This window comes from Spinacia oleracea, chromosome 1, assembly GCF_020520425.1.
Source record: "Spinacia oleracea cultivar Varoflay chromosome 1, BTI_SOV_V1, whole genome shotgun sequence".
In the NCBI taxonomy this organism is placed as follows: domain Eukaryota; kingdom Viridiplantae; phylum Streptophyta; class Magnoliopsida; order Caryophyllales; family Amaranthaceae; genus Spinacia; species Spinacia oleracea.
This window is the reverse complement of record NC_079487.1, coordinates 115,624,094-115,647,605: the sequence shown is the minus strand read 5'-3', so window position 1 is coordinate 115,647,605 and position 23,512 is coordinate 115,624,094. Positions and strand designations below refer to the sequence as shown.

General features: G+C 33.8%; 2 long non-coding RNA genes across 16 annotated transcripts; one reads left to right on the top strand and one right to left on the bottom strand.

The window, feature by feature from the left end:
* The first annotated feature begins 5,115 nt into the window (after positions 1-5,115).
* LOC110805750 (uncharacterized) lies at positions 5,116-9,204 on the top strand. 8 transcript variants are annotated; one of them, XR_008931218.1, is made up of 6 exons: positions 5,143-5,721; positions 6,498-6,623; positions 7,352-7,448; positions 7,674-7,766; positions 8,043-8,259; positions 8,960-9,204. It is a non-coding gene; the product is annotated as an uncharacterized lncRNA (long non-coding RNA). The 8 variants fall into 8 exon arrangements; XR_002538096.2 differs by having other exon boundaries at positions 5,151-5,721; positions 8,051-8,259; XR_008931221.1 differs by having other exon boundaries at positions 5,119-5,721; positions 7,613-8,259.
* A 4,309-nt stretch (positions 9,205-13,513) lies between these two features.
* LOC110801602 (uncharacterized) lies at positions 13,514-21,841 on the bottom strand. Of its 8 annotated transcripts, none has more exons than XR_002536987.2 (8): positions 21,414-21,837; positions 17,597-17,799; positions 17,359-17,492; positions 17,170-17,242; positions 16,997-17,057; positions 15,949-16,305; positions 14,956-15,168; positions 13,514-13,909 (listed from the first exon to the last, which is right to left on the bottom strand). It is a non-coding gene; the product is annotated as an uncharacterized lncRNA (long non-coding RNA). The 8 variants fall into 8 exon arrangements; XR_002536984.2 differs by having other exon boundaries at positions 17,402-17,492; positions 21,414-21,834; XR_002536985.2 differs by lacking the exon at positions 13,514-13,909 and adding an exon at positions 13,969-14,486 and having other exon boundaries at positions 17,402-17,492; positions 21,414-21,834.
* Between the last annotated feature and the right edge of the window lie 1,671 nt (positions 21,842-23,512).

The window sequence follows — 23,512 nt, the reverse complement described above, 5'->3', positions numbered from 1 at the left end:
AGAGAGAAAATGTATTTTAGTTGTAATGAATAGAATTAATTAATTATTACATTAATAGTTCCTTTTATATTGAAGGAAACTGATTACAAAGCAAAGTAAATACTGTAAATGTTGAAGATTTAATACACTATACGAAAATGAATCAATTTCTAAGGGATGGACTAAATGGAATATGGGGCGAAAAAATAAGGACAGAGGAAGTCTATACGTATACAAAGTATATGTAATGATTTTGTTGAGATCACATGAATAACTGACTCGAGTTTTACCATCATTGAACTAACAATTTCATAACTCGGTTTTTCTATGAGTGCGTTATGCATAAATATTTTATAAATTAAAACATATTCATACTTCAACTTGAAAAGGGGCCTATTTTAACCTTTTATTATAGGTTTAATTTATAAAACACCTATTTATACACGATGATATAATAAGACAAAAATTTACGAAAATTGACAAACCCGTGTATCGCACGACTTAAATATTAGCTGACTTATAAAATAGAGATTACTTTTAGGACGAATGTACAAGACTTGTAGCCCAAGCTTGCTAATTGTATTTATTAGGGCTTATATATTATAATTGGGTTTTAAGGTTATATTTGTATTTAACCTAAAAGCCCATAGCTTAGAGCTGTACAAGGCTAGAGTTAATCGCTAACTGCTGTACCCGGGTACAGCCAGCTCTGGCTGTACCCCCAAAAACGACGCGCTTATATTGTTTGTTCATTCTTGTCGACTGTTTGTTCTTTTTTATTGTACTATTTGTTCATTCTTATTGTACTGTTTGTTCTTTCTTATTGTACTATTTGTTCTTTCTTGTTGTACTGTTTGTTCTTTCATGTTATTTTTTAAATTCATCATCAAATTTTCATAATTGTTGTATTTTTTGTTCTTTCTTCTGGAATTTTATGTTCTTTTTTATATTGTTTGTTCTTTCTTGTTTATTTGTTTGTTTATAATAATCATATGGTTAATGTTCATAATTAAACTCTTCACTAATCTTTTATTCTTTCTTTTTGTATTGTTTGTTCTTTCTTGTTGTACTGTTTGTTCTTTATTGTTGTTTTTTAAATTCATTCATCAAACTTATTGTTGTATTGTTTGTTCTTTCATGCTGGCTTTAAAATTCATCATAAAATTGTTCATAATTGTTGTACTGTTTGTTCTTTTTTCTGGAATTTTATGTTCTTTTTTATATTGTTTGTTCTTTTTTGTTGAATTATTTGTTCTTTCTTGTTTATTTGTTTGTTCACAATAAATATATGGTTATTGTTCATAATGAAATTGTTCACTTCATTGGTCTTTTATGTTTTTACAAGCGCCTATATTGTTCATTTCCAAATAAATAAATAAATGTTCATTTCCAAAATAGTAAATGTTCATTCCAAATAAATAAATAAATGTTCATTTCCGAAATAGTAAATGTTCATATTTGTACCAGTATTTGTTCTTTCTTGTTGTATTGTTTGTTATTTCATGTTAGCTTTAAAATTCATTATAAAATTGTTCATAATTGTTGTATTGGTTGTTCTTTTTTCTGGAATTTTATGTTCTTTTTTATATTGTTTGTTCTTTTTTGTTGAATTATTTGTTATTTCTTGTTTATTTGTTTGTTCACAACAAATATATGGTTAATGTTCATAATGAAATTGTTCACTTTTTTTTTTTGAAATAAAATTAATTCATTAATAAAAAGTCATACGACATCTACAAAAGAAATATGAATCTATCAAATACATAACAAATCGAATCAAATAAAACTCGTTTTCTGCAAAACTACGATCATCGCGCATCGAACATCTTGTATACCCTCTAACACATCGTTGTTTGATACAACCTTCAACGAGGGGGTCTTTTGATCTGTTGTAATTTTGATATTGAATTAAATCTGATTCAATTGATTGTAGATGTAGAACTGACATCTGCTGCGACACCGCACAAATCTTCATTGCTGAATCAATTTCTCCTGCGAAATTAAATAATATTCTCCCTCGTACACCAGAAATTTAGGATCCTCTAACCTAAGAAAAATCTCCCTAAAAGGAGAAGAAAAACCCTATCTTTCGAGGGAGAACAATTCCTCGCACAAGGAGGAAGTATTATTAAAACCCTAAAACTCAAACAAAATTAGAAAAAGAACAAACAAAATAAAAAGATCGGGGCTTTCCACCGATAAAATCGATGGAATCGATGGAAGCCCCTTCAAAATTCACTAATGGAGGCTAGGGTTTGAGAGAGGGAGAGGGGGGAGAGAGAGAAACGGCTGTTATATGAAATTGTTCACTTCATTGGTCTTTTATGTTTTTACAAGCGCCTATATTGTTTATTTCCAAATAAATAAATAAATGTTCATTTCCAAAATAGTAAATGTTCATCCCAAATAAATAAATAAATGTTCATTTCGGAAATAGTAAATGTTCATTTTTGTAGTTTATTTCCAAATAAATAAATAAATGTTCATTTCCAAAATAGTAAATGTTCATTCCAAATAAATAAATAAATGTTCATTTCCGAAATAGTAAATGATCATTTTTGTACCAGTATATTAATGTTCATTTTAAACAAGAAAAAACGACATCGTTTTAGATGGGGTACAACCAGCTTTGGCTGTACTAAGCTGGCTGTACCCGGGTATAGCCAAAAATTTGCGGGCTAGAGTAACTTGTGTTATAAGTACAACTCTAAGCTATGGACTTTTGAGTTAAATACAGTAAATACAAATATAACCTTAAAACTCAATTACAATATATAAGCCCTAATAGTATTTATTTGACGTAGCCGTTCACCATATAAATAATCTAAACCACACTCAATATCTTCCTCCAATTCCAACCTCCAATTTCAAACTCCAATTACCGGACCAAAAAAAAAAAAAAAAAAAACCAAATCCAATTATTCTTCCGTCGATAAATCGGTAATGTTTTCAAACTTTTCGTGAAATATTCATCGGTTTTCTAATTTAATCAACATGCATATATTTGTATTAATTTCTCCCTTTTCAATTTTATTGATTTTTGGTTTGGTAGTTTTATCGAAGACTATAATTTATTAATTGTCCCAGATTTCAATAGCGTAACAATAACATAATCTTGATTTAATTATTTTCTTTTGGAACGTATAGAGTCAAGAGTCAACCATATTGTCCCTTTACAATTGCTTGAATTATTTTTAACTTCGTTAGATTAATTTCGATTGGATTAAAAAAAAACAATAATTTCTTCAATGACTTTTTGAAAACTCAATTGATTATTGTGCCGTATAATGGAAAAAGTCACAAAAATTATCTCTATAATTTTCTTTCAAGAGTATTTGACATAAAATAGATATCTTGAGCAATCGCATGGCCACAAATTAGTACTGAGTACGGAGTAGTCTTTTTCTTTCTGTGATGATTTCTCTTAATTATATCTATAATTCTATTACAATTTTATGAATTCCTCATTAAATTGGTTACTCCAGTATTTATAGTTTGGTACAAATCCAATATACTTTTTTTTGGTGTCACCACTTGTTCACCTTTAGGTTTAATGTGGAGCGAGTTTTGAGTGGATAGGTTCCAATCTTCTCCCAATTGTTATTGTTGTTGCGGGTTGTTGGGGAAATTGAACACGCGATCCGCCATACCAAGTCCACTCCAATCCCCACTAAAACAACAGCAATTGGTTATTGGTGGTTGTTTATGCTAAATTTCGTATGGACGACCTTTGGTTGGGACATAGACGACTAGATAAAATAAAGTATGCAAATGACAAGAATAAATGACAGAAAATAAAGAGAGATGAGACAAGAGATGGTGACGCGGAAAACCCGAAAGGGATAAAAACCGCGGGTGGCTATGAGTTCACCAATCCACTATGTTACAGGCGTAAAATGCCTAGTTGAGTACAAGTACAATGTTTATTTGCGTGTATCTATAAATGTAGCTGATAGAAGGTATTCCGAGGCATGAAGTATATATCAGGAAGAAAGTATTTGGTTAGTACGTATTTTCCATCCAAGGGACTTAGGCGTTGATGATTAGGAGAATGGTGGGAATAAAATATAGTAGCTAATGTATGGAAAGTGATGGTGGAATGTTTATGTGGAGGTAATAGAAACAAGCTCCTTGTTATTAATTGTTAGAGCTATGGGAGAAGTAGCATTAGGGAAATAGTGTGATGGTAAGGCAATGTAGTTAGTGAGGAGGTATATCGTCTTCGCCCGCCCCTACGGCAGGTATCCGATTGGTAGTGCTCCTTGAATCGCTCAACTGACTCATTGATCTCCTCCAACCGTTTGTTGTATCTTTGCTAACCTCTTTGACCTTGTCCAACAAGTCTTCGATGACTCAGCTACCACTACTCCTTAACACAGGAACCGACCATGACACGCGCGGTACAAGACGACCCATAACAGTGGTATAAATCCAATATTGCTTTGCAACAACATTTATTTAATCTGTCAAAGAAAAAAAAAACATTTATTTATTTCTAATGTCATGTAACAGAAACCTCATACCTGGACCTTCAGTTTTAACCACAAACAATCATTTAATCTTGATTTCCATTTGCCGTGGGCTGTTATCTTATTTACCGGTCTCCTTCCCTCACTCGTGTGCTTAGATTCAGTTTCTCGTTCCTCGAATAAGGTCGTTTAAGAGCCATCGATACATTAATGTCAAAGTTGCTAACTCACAACCACTTTGATCGTTTTTATGTTATCTATCTATCTATCTATACTATATATTAAAAGGCGTTTACAAAGTAAGACTCGAACCCTTAACCTCATGTTTCAAACAATAAAGACTTATCCACCAAGCTATATGTCATGTTTGATTTCTTTCTTTCCAAACAAAATATAACAAATGACAAAATAGTCAAAAAAAAAATATATATAAGCATTTAATTACGTTCTTTGTATGTAATGGAATAAATATGGTTTTTTATGTAATGATCCGGGGCATCGCCCGGGATCAGAAACTAGTTTTTTTGTCTAAAAGAAGTACGGAGTAGTAGAAACCTTCCATCTAATTCCTCCGTTTCTTATTAAAAGCCAAAAATGTGCACTACAACATAAACGAGTAAATGCAACGGTCAAATGCAACAGTTAAAGCTATTGCAACGGTGGAATGCAACAGTTAAAGCTATTGCAACGGTGGAATGCAACGGTTTTAACTAATGCAACGGTTTAGTGCAACGGAGTAGTCTGATGCAACGACATTTTACAACAGTTTAATGTATTGCAACGGTTTAGTTCTACGGTATATAAAAGACCGCTGCAGTAGGTGATCAAAAGCTTCTCTTTTTTTCCTTATTAGGCAGGGAAAATAGAAATTGTACGAAGTACGAGGGACTCGGGTCTACAGGGTTCGGAGCAATATCATAAATTTTCATTACCCCATTTTCCAAAATCTTACCCCCCCTTCCTGCTTGCCCCAAAACCCACGCTTTGAGCCTTTCTCTCTCTTCCTCTTCAGGTTCACCACTCCCGTTGTTCGATTACGCTCCACCATTTTTTCGCTTGCTGTTCATTCTCTTTCATTGCAAGGTCGTTTCTCTTCCTTTTTTTAGTTTCAATTTTCAATTATAATTTTCAATTATAATTTTCAATTTCCCTAATGTCATTAATTTCCGTTCTCTAATCTGATGCAATCGAAATTTAAGGTTAACTTGATGAATGTTGATTGCGGCTATACCTTGAAATCTCCATTTAAATCTCAAATTTCGATAATTACAAGGTAATTTCTTGCTAATCTGTTCATCAACTTCTTAATTTTGTTATGAAATTCGATTTGTTTTCAGTTAATTATTTTTCTTGGTTCTAGGTTTAAGAAATTTGATTGGAGTTAGTAGCGTAGATTGTCTTGGGAATTTCAGATTTTGTACACTTAACATTTTTTTGGGTTTTAGGGTTTAGGTTTAATATTTTTTCGAGTTTAGTTAATTCAATATGCACTTCAGTGAAGTTTCGAGTTTGATTTAGAATACTGTTCTTTCTCGCTTCTTCAATACCTTAATTTTTCCTTGATGTGTTTTTCTCTCTATTTTAGCCTGTAATTTAACTATTTTGTACTTCATATGTGTTTGGTAAGTTGTTCCAATTGATGATTCCATATTGAAAATGATTGTGATAAATAGCATAAATGGTGGTTTTGGTGATGTCTGTTTCCTGTTTCCTGTTTCCTCAATAATCATATCTGGTCATAAGCTAAGTTAGAACACTACAACAAATAACCATTTTAACGGCATTTATTTAGCGGCATTTATGTTAAATGTCGCTTTAGTGTTTACTTGGGTGGCATTTAGTAGTGGCATTTGTTTGAAAAGCCGTCTAAAGCCCAATGGCATTTGTTTGTTTCCCATATGGCGCTTGTTTCGAATAAAAAGCGAAAAAAATGTTTAAGTAAAAACATCCCTCCCAATTACCCAAACACCAAAATATTATGATACCACCACCGTCTGTCCTCCCTCCCTAACTCACTCACTCTCTCTCTAAATCTCTCAACTGTTGTAGGCTTGCAACTACGAATTTGAGTCTCTTTCTGCGATACATCCAGATGCGGTAGATCCTCTTCAAGAAGGTTTTCCATCTCAACTTTAACATATATTCGTTGGCCAAAGGATGTCAATTTGATGAGAGGTTCGACAATTATTGACCAGCAATTCTGGTGAATTTTGTTTTCCCATATATTATAGCCTCTTTATTTTTCATCTTTAATTGCCTCTCAAAATTAGGTTGGATTCTTGACTGGAACATATAGTTGGGTTGTTCTTTTTCCCCTCTCTTTCTGCATTTTCTTGTGTTTTCTCTATATTTTTTCTTTGCTAATTAATCAGATATGGGAAGTTAAGAATTTGTGTGTTTATGTTGTTTGTTTATTTGATAATTGGGTTTTGAGAAAATGACATTTTTGGTAGTATTGGTTCTATAAGAGCCTCAAATTGGGGTTTATTTTAGGTTTCACTCACATGTCAATTTAATTACCTGAGTTTTTTTTTGCAAGTTATTATTAAATAAGTGGCCTCAAAACTTTCTTCAGGGTTATATATACAGTACAATTTATGTGGATTTATCTCGAATTCATATTCATGAACTTAAATTCGTTCATATGTCCTTCAAGTTAAGACAAAAATCTTTCTTGATATGTAGTAATATTTTTTGTTTATATGGTCTACTGCTTTTGGGTTGACGATCCACAAAATTTGAGTGCATTAAAACCATGGGAATTCTGTAATAAGGAAAGACTGTGTTTTTTTATGTTTCATCTATGTATGACCTTTCTTCGCATCCATTACCGTAGTTCTCTCTTAAATGACACCCTAGGGTGGTAGAATGTTGATGAGCCATATGTAATTATGTATGCACAGATATAAGGAATTGGATCCGCAATATTGAACAGCATGCTTCAGACAATGTGAACAAGATTTTGGTCGGTAACAAGGCAAACATGGATGAGAGAAAAGGGTAATTTATGTTTCCCCCTCTCTCCCCTTCGATATCTGTCTATAAAATTATAGTGTTTGGTACTGATTTGAGAGTTTCATTTACATGTTGTTCCTACCTCGAAGGGGAAAGCCCTGACTGATGAGTATGGGGTCAAATTCTTTAAAACAGTTAACTTGTTGCAGGTGGTTGCTTTTTTTGCTTATACTTTATCTGTCATCTTCTGCTGAATTGAAAATGTAACAGAGTGCCAAGACAATCTTGAATGTGGAGGGGGTCTTCCTTTCAATAGCAAGGGATATTAAACAGAGACTTGCAGAATATGACTCCAAGGCTAAGGTTGTAAGTCATCATTTACCTGTCTATTTCATGTACATGATCATCGAGAAAAAAGTGATTACCCTTTTGTGGTTATCAGGTTTTGATGTGCATATTGAGAATATCTTTTGTCGTGAACTTAGTATGTATGTATGATCCTGAAGTGCTAGTTTCTTTACCTGCTTGTTAGTTGATTAACGTTGTATAGCTCAACACCACGTTCATAGTGAACTTATAAATTATCACTAGTTATCATAAGATTCCTGAAACCAAAGGGTTTATACCTTTGTTTGTTAGACATGCAGCCTGGTGGGGGACTTAAGATCAATGCAACAGACTTAGGTGCCCCTGTCCCAGCTGCTACCAAGTCGGTTTGCTGTGGCTCTTAAGCTAATTAGCGGATTTTTGGTTGAGGATTTTTGGGTGGATGATCCACAAATTTGAGGCCGTAAGATGGCACAAAATGGAGGAAAATATGAGGCTTATTTCTCGTTCGTCAAGAGCTGGTCTCCAGGTAGTCTTTCCTCCCTTTCCATAAAAAGAAGTTGTAAGGTAGTCCTTTTCATCACCTGATTTATAGTATCTCTTAGTTTTAGTTGTTCGTAGTCGTCGATCAGGTACTACAGGTTTGACTAATAGACTACATATAAGGAGTTGGGATTCATGTTATATTTTCCTGGAATTGGTTATGCCCTCTTGGTAAAGCTTCTGAACTATGATCAAATGTTGCAATTGCAAGTACAATAGTTATGTTGTTGTTTAGCTAATTTTGTTGCTATTTCTTTCCCCCCTTAAGTTTTCAAGTGAACTAAAATCACTTGTTAATCATATTTAAACCTTTTATTACTCTATTTTGTTATTCCACTATATCTATTTCCAATTCAGGCAATAACCTTTGAATTTTTTCCCTCAAGTGTTAAGTTTAATATTTGCGCACTTGTAGTTTATTCATGTGACAGAGATTTCATAAGCTAAGTTAGAATTGAATCATGCGCACTTGTAGTTTATTCATGTGACAGAGATTTCTTTGGAATAGATGTTTTATTGCTGTTGGATGTTAGACACGTACCTAAATGAGATAACATATTAGTGTATCTTATTTAAAAGAATCGAACTCTTTTATAAGGTAGTTTTTAACAAAATTACCTTTAAAATAACATTTACTTTGTTTACAATTTGTTCCTTGGTAATTTCCTGAATGTTTGAATGTACAGGTCCTTCAAGAACCAAATTAATTACACAAGAAGGAACGCCAATAATGGGGATTCAAACTTTTTGGTGGTGGATCTTATAAACTAGCGCTACACGCAGCTACATAATTAGAATTATTTTTATTTTCCTTCTGTTATGTCTTTTTGGTTTTGTACAAATATTACTTCATTTTGTAAATTGTCAATAGACGATGTGACGATAATGTGTATATATTTATGGATATTTTTAATAAAAATGAAATTTTATCCCCCGTTGTATTTTATGTTTTTGCCAATACAAATATTTATTGATATGCCCATTAGGTTCTTTGAGCATTTCATAGGTCATAATGCAACGGTTCCTAAATATGACATGAATGTTGCATTAGCTCTATACAGTCGTTGCATTATACGCTAAAGCAACGGTTCTTGTAGATTCCAAGTACCCTTGCATTAGCTATTTGAACCGTTGCATTAGGGACCTAATGCAACGGTCATCATGGATGGGAAAGGACCGTTGCATTAGCCCAATAGAACCGTTGCATCAGGACTAATGCAACGGCAGCAACTGCAACGGTTCATGAACCGTTGCAATAGACATATAGCAACGTTTTTTGGTCCTATTGCAACGGTTTTCAGGGGTTGCATTAGCTCGTTTATGTAGTAGTGGTGATTTTTGCAATATTCACACAAACTCATTTGATTCTTTTGTGATTTATATTTAAGAAAAAATATAGTCATATGGCAAAATGTGATTTATGCCTCCGGGTTGTGCACCCAATTTTTCACAGAACATTAGTTCAAATATAAATAAGATATTATTTTTACCCAAAAAAACATATAGTAAATGAACTAACAAATATTAAAATATTTTATTTTTACACGTACATTGAAATCATTCTCCATGTTTACTAGGTGATGAATAAATATTCATTAGGGTGCACAAATTAGAGGGTGCACCCGGTTCTATGTAGCTCTACGTGCAACCGGGTTAAAAACACATTTACGGTTTAAAAATACATTTTTCCCAATTTAAAAGCACATTTATACGTAGAATTACATACAATCGGGTTCATCTTCTAATTTTTATCCCATTAATATGTGTCAAAATTCTAAATTGGAACATCATTATAAGAGTATAAAATGTAAAGGAAAACTTAGTATTTTGCGCATATCCATTCCATCACCGTTGTATGGAAAACTTCTACTATCGCCACAAATAATAATCTCTTTATTATGTTATGTATTACGTATTTGCTAGATTCAAAACTATTTAATTTCATGTTCTCTTTTTATAATAAATTATTTTCTACTTCACTGTTTTAAACTTTCACACTCTATTCTAATATTTTAAAACACAATGTTTGCATGAAATGATGCCACATATCATCTCTTTTTATATAATTTTATTTTTTGTTAAATCATCATTTATATACCTCCTTTTCTCCTTAATTAATTAGATATTCATTTTATTTAAAAATACTTTTATTTATTTCACATTCTAAATTTAATTTCATTATACTCCAAATTCTTCCCATTTTATTATTTCAAAGTTTGCGTATCATACTTTTTATATTACATAAATGATGTTGGTGATCATCACAATACTGCAATCACATAACTAATTATCAATTAACCAATTAAACTAAATAACTAATATAATACTAATTAAGAAACCAATTAAACTAATGCAATATAATATACGGGAATCACATAACTAGTTAGCAACTAATTAAATAAGCAATTAAACTAATTAACTAGTTACCGTGTAAATAAAGTCAATTACCAAATAATTATAGTCAATTTTAAATAAAAACTGAAACTGAAACTGACCTCTTCAAACTCTCTTGCACCGTCGTCATATCCTTCGCCGCCTTCAAATCCTCCGCCGCCGTCATATCCTCCCCCGACGACCTCATCACCTTCGTGGACCATCTCTAATCTCCTTCTCGACGGCATTATCGAATACTCCGGCCAGTATGGGTCGTTTATCGTGCATTATCAAAAGGAAAGTTCTGTTTTTGACGTCAACGGAGCAATATTCCCCAGATAACTTAGCGCCGTCATGTGTTCTGACAGTACAGAAGTTAAAAAGTATTGCGATTCATATATCAAAAATAGAACTGATGTGTTTAATCCATCACTTGGATTTAAATTAGATGGCAACAACATCCTATTATTGGGTCAGTATGTAGGAAATACTGAAAATTGGATCGTTGCAGTTGCGAATGAGAGGAAGAATAACCCAAATAAAGGGTTAAGTGAACAAGTTAAGGATGTACTTCGTCAAATAGTCACCGTGATGACTAAACGCCATCAACACGATGAGTGTGTTGGCAATTTGAGAAGCAATTTAAACGTTGATCCCACCAACTTCAAAGTAACCTTTACGCGATTTGAAGAAATCACATTTCAGAAAGGAGGAGAGGAAAAGGGAAAAAAAAAATGTAATATTTGTAACATTTGTAATGTCTTTCTATAATGATAAAGTTAAATTCTGACATCTCTAACTTCTTCATATATGTTTTTTATATAGCAACTGTTAAAGCAATCTGTGGAGATTTGAATGATTTTCGTAAGTTCGTGCATACACTACTGACTTCAGATGTAGACGATTTACGGAAGAACGATCGCGATTTTCGATTATTCGAGTTTCTTTACCCAACTGTCTTACCAGATAATCTCAATGATTTGAAGTAAGTATATGTAACTACTCATTTTAGTTGTTCACCCTCCTTGATCTATTTAGTTTGATATCTTAGTTTAATTTTTGTATGAACAAGAATCTTTCTTTTCTCATCTGCCATACTCCTCTCCTCTGGACTTATCGAGAAAATTGCAAATTTATAATGGTAGTGGACATTTTTTGAAATCTTTATCATAATTTTGATAAAGTTGTGCCAATGACACACCCCGACGCAGATTTTTCAAATTGTTGGTTAAAACTGTCTCACAACGATCCATTAAGACTCAGTTATTTATGGCAGTCGTCTTATTACATTCGCGAACCAACTATAATTCGTTTCATCAAGAACGTTTTTCATCATTATCATAGATGGGTGAGCTAGTTTAAACTCCTAATATTATTTTCATTGTTTATTTTAATAACGCCTAGATTTTTTTTTAGGTGTCAATAACAATCATATTTTTTATTGACAGGATGACAAGAAAACGTTCAAGGAGATTGACAAAGTGATACTAAGTCGATTTCCTGCTGTGTATTTTATGATATAATGTGACCTATCAGAAAGACGAAAGATGTTGATTTATTGGAAAGAGCAAATTTGAAATTTTGATTTGTCAGATTTGCTTTGCATAATTCAAATTTCCTCTTTCCAATAAATCAACAACATCTTTCGTCTTTCTGATTAGCTCACATAATATCATAGAATACACAGCAGGAAATCGACTTAGTATCACTTCGTCAATCCCCATGAACGTTTTCTTGTCATCCTATCAATAAAAAATATGATTGTTACGGACACCTAAAAAAAAATCTAGACGTTATTAAAATAAACAATGAAAATAATATTAGGAGTTTAAACTAGCTCACCCATCTATGATAATGATGAAAAACGTTCTTGATGAAACGAATTATAGTTGGTCCGCAAATGTAATAAGACGGCTGCCATAAATAACTGAGTCTTAATGGATCGTTGCGATTGCGAAACAGTTTTAACCACCAATTTGAAAAATCTGCGTCGGGGTGTGTCATTGGCACAACTTTATCAAAATTATGATAAAGATTTCGAAAAATGTCCACTTCCATTATAAATTTGCAATTTTCTCGATAAGTCCAGAGGAGAGGAGTATGGCAGATGAGAAAAGAAAGGTTCTTGTTCATACAAAAATTAAACTAAGATATCAAACTAAATAGATCAAGGAGGGTGAACAACTAAAATAAATAGTTACATATACTTACTTCAAATCATTGAGATTATCTGGTAAGACAGATGGGTAAATAAACTCGAATAATCGAAAATCACGATCGTTCTTCCGTAAATCGTCTACATCTGAAGTCAGTAGTGTATGCACGAACTTACAAAAATCATTCAAATCTCCACAGATTGCTTTAACAGTTGCTATATAAAAAACATATATAAAGAAGTTAAAGATGTCAGAATTTAACTTTATCATTAAAGAAAGAAATTACAAATGTTACAAATATTACCTTTTTTCTTTTTTTTCCTTTTCCTCTCCTCCTTTCTCAAATGTGATTTCTTCAAATCGGGTAAAGGTTACTTTGAAGTTGGTGGGATCAACGTTTAAATTGCTTCTCAAATTGCCAACACACTCATCGTGTTAATGGCGTTTAGTCATCACGGTGACTATTTGACGAAGTACATCCTTAACTTGTTCACTTAACCCTTTATTTGGGTTATTCTTCCTCTCATTCGCAACTGCAACGATCCAATTTTCAGTATTTCCTACATACTGACCCAATAATAGGATGTTGTTGCTATCTAATTTAAATCCAAGTGATGGATTAAACACACCAGTTCTATTTTTAATATACTAGTCTTATATCCACGCGATGCGTGCGAAATTATACACAAACTAAAATAATAGATGGATATATTGTCACAAACCAGATCAAATTACCTAACTTAAGGCGATTTTATTTAAAATAAGAAATAAACACAATGTACTCAAATTCAGTACTAAAAAGTATAAATAAATAAAACAGTTCAAAATTTGCATCATAAAAGTTGAGTAGTTTGCATTTTATCGCATGCTTCTTATCCCAACAGGCGGTGCCCGAGATGAGCCAAGAAAAGTCATAGTGTGTGGTATTGCACATCTACATCAAAATTGAGTTAACCATTTATTTTTCTAAGGCAAATTTTTACACAATATAAGATGAGAAGCGCCTGCTTGACTGTGCTACCAAATTTTATGTACATGAAACTCTTAGAGCCACATCATCTATGACTCATCTGTGTACACCTTGAAGGCAAGCCTTCAATCCATCAACTGTTACATAAAAATTCAAAATAACAATTAGGATACATTCATGAATTCAAGCCATACATAAAAACAACACCACCAGAAATGCAAATGCACCAGCATTCCCCTCCCCTCATCTGGAAACCAACCCATCTCAAGTTCAGATTAGTCAGGGTGTATATATTAGGCTTTGGATTACCTAATCTTTTAAAAATCCACTTAAGAAGGCATAAAAACATATAGTCTTGCATTAACCATTTAGATAACAGAGAGATAATTATTCCTTGGGGAAACAAAGACTTGACAGCAATATCAGGTCTGAACATAAGCAGCAGGTCTGAACATAAGCAGCAGAAGACCACAACAATAACAAAAACGAAAACAACAGCACCAACAGAGAAACAATGTCAAAAGAGATGGTCTACAGCAGAGCCTCAACTACCACAAATACACTCGTCTCATTCATGGCAATGTTTTATAAATTTAGAAACAAATTCTTAGCACATCAATGAGTCTCAACTCATGTGGCTGTCAATTACTCTAAAAAGCATCAATTTGTATCTCCTCTTTTATCTCCTTCCCCTGTCTTGTGAATTTCATGATGCTGTAATGAAAATGCGGAGCAAACTCTTAAAAAAAATAATGAATGTGACTATTAAAATTCAAATCAGTAATAGTGACTAATAAAATTCAGACTTTAACTTCAAAATTACATTATCAATGGGACTATTAAATTCAGAAAGGGAGAAACAATAATGAAGTAAACTTAAACATGAACTACTACCTCCGTTCCTTAATGTTCTTTACGGTTACTATTTGCACGGACTCCAATGCAATATTTAACGACTTATATATCCATTTCCGTATGTGAAAAAAATATAAAAAATTGATATTGTAAAAATACACAACGAGACCAAACTAACAAGATCTTAAAATGTATATAACAGTGAGAATCCACGGTCAAAGTTTTCATACTTTTGACACATATTCCAAAGCGTAAAGAACATTAAGGAACGGAGGTAGTAATAAATAAATAAATATTTAGGTTTTAAAATTAAGGAGTTCCCACAAACCTCTCATCTCACAGGCTCATGTCCATTCCAAATTGTGTATGTTTCAATCACATACACCTCCTTCTTTTACCTTTGCAATAAAATCAGCAATTTAAAACATTAGTGACCCACAAATAAACCCTATTCCAGTGTTTTATACATGCTTGAGGAGTTGAAGACTGTGTTGACGCTCTCCCAATGCTCGATCAACGACACCAAAGAGCCAAAGCACACCTGAAAATTGATAATAGAGATCAGGGTATGTTTGTATTGAAGGAATTGCAGAATAAATAGGCCGGTTATGTTTCTATCATATGAGAATATATGATTATTTCGTCATCGTAAAACCCACATCACATAAGATCTTAGAACATGAAATATTCATTAATTGCTTCGTAAACCAACATCACCACCGTGAACCAACATATATGAAATATTGATTGTTTTGTAACCAACATCAGCATCATCATAAACCAACCTATATGATTGTTTCGTCATATGAGAATTTCATGCTTAAACCTAGAACTGATAGACAATGATAATAGCAAGGAGAAAACACATTAGCGAATTTCATGAATTTCAGAATCATCTAGAAGGCTATTAACAGCGTCGTAAACTTGAGAACCGTCGATAAACCTTAGACTACGGAGCTCCGATTCAATGACTGAGTTGAGCTGGTGAGTGAAGTCGGGGTGACCTGAAAATTTCATGAATTGCATAATAAAATTGAGCAAAAACAACAAAGAAAATAGGTGACCTAATAGTTGGGTGACATGTTAATCCATTGAAGTTTGCACAGAGCTGACATGTTAAACCCCATCAATGTAATCATCAAAATCCTAAATAGCTAAAACTCATTACAATGTAATTAAAATTTAAGGTAATAAATTGAGATTGAATTTGTGTCTTGCTAATTAATGTAATTTAATCCAAAATCAATTGAAATCGATCAATTGAAGTATTATATAAAAATTTAGAAATCAGATTAACAAAAAAAGATGCATAAATTCATACTTCTATATGGAGTCTCCGAAGTCAGATCCAGACAATTGAGGGAAAAAGGGGATCGCGGAGATGGAGAAGAGCAGCGGGAAGGAGAAGATGCGATGACAGCGACTGGAGGCGTGAAATCTAGGGTTTGATATACTGCTTCAACTTCAGTTCTTTTGCATTTACAGTCTCCAGAACATTGAGGTCTGGCCTTGTCATTTAGTTGAGCTGGTATCTTAGAATAAGCTTCTTCTGCCACCCTGGTTTTATGACACTGGCAGATTCTGTTAACACATGGACAACCCTCTAATTTGCAGTCATTGAGGCTGCTAAACCGATCTGGCTTTGCTTCAGTTCCAAATTCTTTTGAAAGTACTAAACCTGGTAAGACTCACAATGATGTATTAGATACTTTTAATAAATACTAAATTATTAATTGTAGAGTCACATCTGTAGTTATGTAAATAGTGGGAAGAAGAATAAACAATGCATTTCTGGTAGGGAAGGGATTGTGTTTTCTGTACCAAATGAAATAGTGAAGAGGATCACCAACAGAACTCAGACCGCCAAAGAGAAAGCTTTAGTCAAGCAAAAATTTCTATGAACCAATTTCTTTTACAAAAAAATAATTAATGGACCTGTCACCCAAGTCACCGCATCATAAGCACAGTTATACGTACGACAACAATATAGTTATGGAGTTGGAGAGAAATATGTGAAGCGTTAAGCAAAATCATACACTCCCAAAATTCAAAACTCGAAGCAAAAAAATAGTAGGCTTGTAAATAATTCTTGTATTGTTCATTTATATGGAATAATAGGCAGAACTTATTAGGAATCCAAATCAGATTTCTAAAACATAATCAAAAGAAAAACTTCCTTATAACGTGTTCAATTTGTAATGAAAATTGCAAAAACGAAAACAAAATAGCAATTAAAATCCCCGTCCTAAATCAACCAACCAACTGTCTTAAACATCAACCCAAGTATTGTTCAATTATGGCAATCCAAAATCAATCATCCGAAATAAAAATGAAGGGAACTAAACCCAAAATCGGATCAAACAACTAACCTCAAACAGAAGGCAGTTCTTTGGAAGAAGTTTAGCAACTTCATGTGGAAGAACTACGTGCCTGAAAAAAATCACAAAACGAAAATAAATTACACCTAATTAAAAATCCTAATAATTATCAAAACAGAAAAAAAATCCCCAAATCTCTTATTATTCAAATTCAAAATCCATACCTGTGACCCATTTTCTTCTTCAATCGCACAAATAAAATTTCTCAAACAAACCCTAGAGATTCACGGCATTCACCTGTTAGGGTTTTGAGCACCAAATATCAAAATCAATAATCAATCCGTAAATTATGAAATTCAAGGAAGATTTTATGAAATCAAGGTTTAAATCCAGGACCCCATAGCTACTACTACCTTTCGAGTTCTGATGTTAGGTTTCAATTCAGGATTCACTCACCCGACAGCGGCGGCGATGAAACATTATGATGAGATGAAGCATGACGGCGGCGGCGATTTCGAAGAGAGAGCGCCTAACCACCATCAGATTTCTAAGAAACCACCGCCGACACAAAGCAACAATTAGGGTTTTGGGAATAATAATAGAGGAAAATGAAGATTAACGACGGAAAAGGAGAAAAATGCAAGGGTTTACCTTTGTGAGTTGATAAAATGACAAAACAATCGTCGTTCTCCTCTGCGCTTTGCTAATGGCGGTGCTTCAGATCCGACGAACAAAGAAGGTCCGTAAGGCACTCCCTAAGGTGCCTTACTCCGCCGACAAACACGCCGGTAAACTCTCCGGTGATTGTGCTATCCGCTAGGTTAATGATCCAGAATTTACAGGAGGGGAGAGATCTGAGGAGCAGAAAATTCAAAAAACTAAAATGTGAGAGGAGAGATGAAGAAAGGGTTGAATGTGAAGAGGGAGAGAGAGAAGAAAAGTGAGGCGGGAGAGAGGCAGGTGAGAGGAGAGCGAAATATCAAAATCTAACCCTAGAAACGAATACTCAGCAAGCCCGATAAACAACACACTGAGGGTATTTTAGTCATTTACTTGGGGGACACGAAAAGTTAAGTTACTAAAAAGCCCTCAGCTGTTCCTTTATATAATAGAGATGAATCGCAGTACTTTTCAACTTCTGTACTGTCAGAACACATGACGGCGCTAAGTTGTCCGGAAAATACTGCTCCGTTGACGTCAAAAACAGAACTTTCCTTTTGTCGTATATAAGTCATAGAGGACATGTCGAGATAAAAATGAATTGGAGGCTGCCAAATAATGCATATATATATATATATATATATATATATATATATATATATATATATATATATATATATATATATATATATATATATATATATATATATATATATATATATATCATTAGAGACAAATTGTAAATCATAATCACCACAACCACACTTTAAATCAAATAAATATATCAATAGTTACACACTTACACTATACACTATACCTTGGATCAATGCACTTAATTATTATAAAATTTTTATGATAAGAGGATGCTCATGAAAATCTAATTAAACGTGCAAATGAAATGGAGTTTAAAGGGGATATTGACAAGGAGGAGATCATGGTAGAGGCAGGAATTAAGGAGAAAATCTAGAGGCCGGACATTTGAAATATGATTCAGTTGATAATCACAAGTCAACTAGAATATCTAGGAAAGAAAGATAATATTGTGGAGAATATTATCCCAATTATGGATTTAGCAGATGACAAGATAGGGAGGAGGTTACTATATCGTATGAGTTATGACTAGACATGTTCAATGGGCCGAGTCTTCCGTAAAAGCCCGTATCCAGCCCGTTTATAAACGGGCTCAGCCCTTAAATGTTATAAATGGACCAACTACGATTTTGAATTTCCAAATAAGGGTTTTTAATTCAGATTCAGAATTGCAACAACTAGGAAATCAAAGAAAAATCCCTTAACCTGAATTATTTTATATACTCCCTCCGTCCCGGAATACTTGACCTGTTTTCCTTATCGGGTCGTCCCTTAATACTTGACCTGTTTCTAGAAATGGAAATATTCTAACAATATTATATTATTTCTCACCCCACCCCTATTAACCCACCTACCCCCTACTCCATACAAAAAATAATTAAAAATTCAACCCCTACTCTCCCCCAACCCCACCCCTTTACACATTTCCCACTAACTACATTAAAATAATACTCCACTATCAACTACTACCTATTAAATTAAATAAGTCAATTCAAATCCCTTAAACTCTGTGCCGGTCAAACCGGGTCGAGTATTCCGGGACGGAGGGAGTATATATTAAAAAAATACAAAAAATTCAAGCTTTAAAATTAGGAATGCAACCCAAATACCCAATTAAGGGAGAACATAGAGAAATCAGCGTTACCCAGAATCTGAAAATGAAAGTAAACCGCTTGAGTTTTTTAAAAAGACCCATAAATGGAGCTCAGATTAACAAAAAACAAAGGTTATCTTTAATGGTGGTTTTGTTGAAGAGCAGCTTTCAAACAAAAATAACAATTTATTGAAAATAAAAATTAAAAAGAAAAAGGGAGGAAGACGGTGGAGTAGCTGGGTGTTGTTTGGGTCCTATATGAAAATTCAAGCTGATTAAATCAAACAAAAAATAATAAAAATTTGGGGAAGAATAATACTCCCTCTGTTCTTATTTACACGATATAATGGGGTTTTAGACACTATTCACACAAGCACATTTGACTTCCTTTTGTGGTTTATACATAAGAAAAAACATATGAATTTGTCATATGAATTTGTCATCCCTCATCATCTTCAACACAATTCACAAGCAACAACTCTATTTTATCAGATTGGAGCTAATTTTTGAAGGAAAAAAGACAAGTAATTTCTTCCCTCTTCTCTAATCTCCTCCTAACGTAATTTCTTCCCTCTTTGAGTGTTTACTTTTTCTCCTAACATTAACAAAATTAATGTGATACGCTGGTTGGGGAAACCTAATCATAAAACGCTTGAGGATCGATCCAAAGCTTATAGCCTAGTTTCTTTTTCTTACCAAAAGTAAAGGAAAGAGAACTTTTCTTATAGGTATATTTGTGTTTTAACACCTTTTAAAAACCACTTTTTATTTTTTAACACCTTACTTATTTTTTATTGTATTTTAACACCTTAAAAAATTTAAAAATTAGTTTTCAACACCACATAACGATACCATTACCCTGATCTCAACGAATAAACAAGAGCATTCATAATCATCTTCCTGTCGACCGGACCTGTAATCTCAACCCTCCGATCAGCAACCGCGGGCGGTGGCGCAACACACAGCCAATCACCTTCCCTAAACTTCCCAGTGGTAAGATCGAGCCCCGACAACACCCCACTATTATAGGTAGCCGTAGCCTCCTTCCTACACTCCATAGCATACTTATCATGGCTCCTAAACTACCTTTGTAACTCAACAAAAGTTGCAACGCAAGCTATAATCAGCTACTCCGTATGAATTAAGAGTATGTAGTCATCATTTGCCTATGAACACTGGTAATTTGTAATTAAAATTGAGTTTTTTCCCAATGAAATTATTCTTTGTAATTGGGATGAATCTGTGATTTACATTGTAATTGGTGAATTAACCCCCAATTTGAATTGCTGGAAAATTTGGGTTTATGTGAAAATGGAATTGGGGATTTTGAGAATTAACCCCCGATTTCAATAGCCGAATCTATTTGATTAAGTAGAGGGAAGTTAAATCTTCAGTACATAACATACAAACTTAATATGTAACATAAAATCCAGCAGAGTTGAGTTCTATCAATGGCCTTTGCAACAGTAAAAAGAGAGCAGGGATGGAGGAAGAGAAGCGGAAAATTTAGGATGGGTAATGGAGACAAGTGGGGGATACAAACGTTTTCTGTAACGGAGCCGTTAATTGGTGTTGTAAGGTGTTAAAAAATAAAAACTGATTTTTTTAGGGTGTTAAATTACAAAATATCCTTTGTTATATTCATAAAAAGATTTTTTTAGAAAAAATAGTTTAAAATGAATTAAGACAACTGAAAAAAGGCAGGTAAGTAAGAGAGATATGCGGTTAATGAGAGAGAGAAAGAGTATTAAGAAAGCTAGTAGAGTAATTAGTACCTGATTAAGAAAAGAGAGCTACAAGTGTTGAGGAGCTTTTCCGAATTAGGTACACAAAAACTCCAATTATGCACCAATAGCATACAGTCAAACAAAATTAGCTTATTCCCTAGCTTATTTCGTTCACATCTAAGATCTAACCACCTTATTTGTCCTCAATTACATTAACACAACCTAATAAACAAGTACGAGCATAGCGAAAATCTATCCCTTGAGTTCAAATATAACTGAGTTTATAAAAAATTCAAGATTCACAACTTAACTTGGAAAATCTTTACAAATTAGAAAAACAATTATGAACAAACAACGAATCATTTCCGTGATTTCGAGAACCGGAGATTAGAGTTACCTGATACTCGTCATCGTGGATGTTGAGATGGCGGAGTTGCAGTCAATTTGGAAAGGTCTTCCTCTAGCTCTCCTTCGTCGCCATCATCGCCTTCGTCTACCCAGGAGAAATTCCTTAACTTGGAAAAGTTCCCTACCCAGATCTATCTTCTCTTTTACCTAGTGATTCACGACTTTACCCAGTTTTTTTACCCATTCCACCAAAAATGCCGTTTATTTCTCTCTCTTTTTCTGTTTTTGCTTGCCTAAGTATTGAGCCAGAGGTTAATTTATGGGAGATTGGGAGTGGCGGTTGGGGCTACCATGCCTTATCCCCACTTATGTAATTATGACCTACCTAGCTTACTAGCTAGTCTCACCTCTATGTAATTATACCAGCTTATACCATTGTCAGAAATCCTATTCTGGAAACAGCTTGGGCTTTCAATCTTTCATCCTCATGTTAGACCACTCCCATCAATGTGAAAAAAAAAAAAAAACTTATCATTATCTTTCTACCACTTTCTTACTCCTTCACATCACTTTCCTCACATATAAATTTTGTTACAACAAATTCATCCCACCAATGAGCAAAAAAGAAACTACTCACCACTTTTACTTTTATTATTCACTAAACCTCACCACATTTTCTATTTCCCACATACTCCATCCATTTTGTATTTATTTAATTATATTAATAACTTAAATGAATTTTAACAATTACTCCCTCCGTCTCTTTTTGTTTTTTACGTTTTCCTTTTTTGGTGTTTCAAAATGTTTTTTACATTTCCTTTTATATTATCACATAAATGATTTAATATTCTATCAAAATTTGTACCCAATTATTATATTAACCAATTAAATCAATTGAGTCATTTAATCTCTCATACTTTTTTTTTTTTTTTTTTTTTTGGCAAGCAAGTAACAGATTTTATTAATTACCAACCACCAATTTACAACTCAAAGTGACAGCCCAACAGCTACACTAAGAAAGCAGAAGCTAAGAACACTTAGCTAAAAAGCCTAAGCAACACCCAAACTAGAGTGAAGAAAACCAATCCCTATCTCTGGAACTCACTTTCCTACCCATGATGTTCTGAATTCTGCCTCTAACATCAGTCTGCACATTCTTGACCACTTGATTCACAGTGGGGGTCTTCAACAGCCACACACTTTCATTCCTAGCCTTCCAAACATGGTACACAAGACCAGCAATCACTGTGTACATTACTTTCCTTCTAAAATCACCCTTAGTGTATCTTTCAGCCTTTCTGAGAAGGGGGAACATGCCTAGATCCCCACCAGGAATGCCAACCCAAGTGAGCACAGCCTTCTTACAGTCATCACTAAAACAGCAATCAAAGAACAGATGAATGCTTGACTCAGTTTCTCTACCACAGATGGAACACAAATCATCAGTTCCTATTCCATATTGATGCAGTCTATCCTTTGTTTTCAGTTTGCCTTGGATAGCTAACCACATGATGAACCTGTGTTTTGGGACAGTTAACCTGTTCCAAATATAATGAGACCATTGGACCTTCATACCCCCCTCAATCATTCTGGTGTACATACCTCTGATGGTATAGGCAGTATCAAAAAGCCATTGCTCACTGAATTTGTCATTGCACCATTTTTTGACATGACAGATATACTTCACCACCCAGCTTGCTGTAGAAGTGGGGGTGAAATCAGACCAGTTCTTTCTCTTCACATAAACTGCATGGATCCATCTTACCCATAAGTTATCCTGTTTTTGAGCCACAGCCCATGCCAATTTTCCAATAGCAGCCCTGTTCCAAAGAAGCAGATTCCTAAAACCCAACCCTCCCTGTGTTTTAGGCCAACAAAGTTTGTCCCAAGCTACAGAACCAGGCATGCAATCATCATAAGAACCATGCCACAAATAAGATCTGCAAACAGCATTTATTTTCCTCAAGACATCTTTGGGGAAAACAAACATTTGAGCCCAATAAACACAGATGCTCATGAGCACTGAGTTTATGAGTTGAATTCTTCCAGCAAAAGAGATGTTTCTAGAGCTCCAAACTTTTATTCTGAGAGTCATCTTTTCAACCAAAGCTTCACAGTCACTACTTTTCAGCTTACCAGTACTGATTG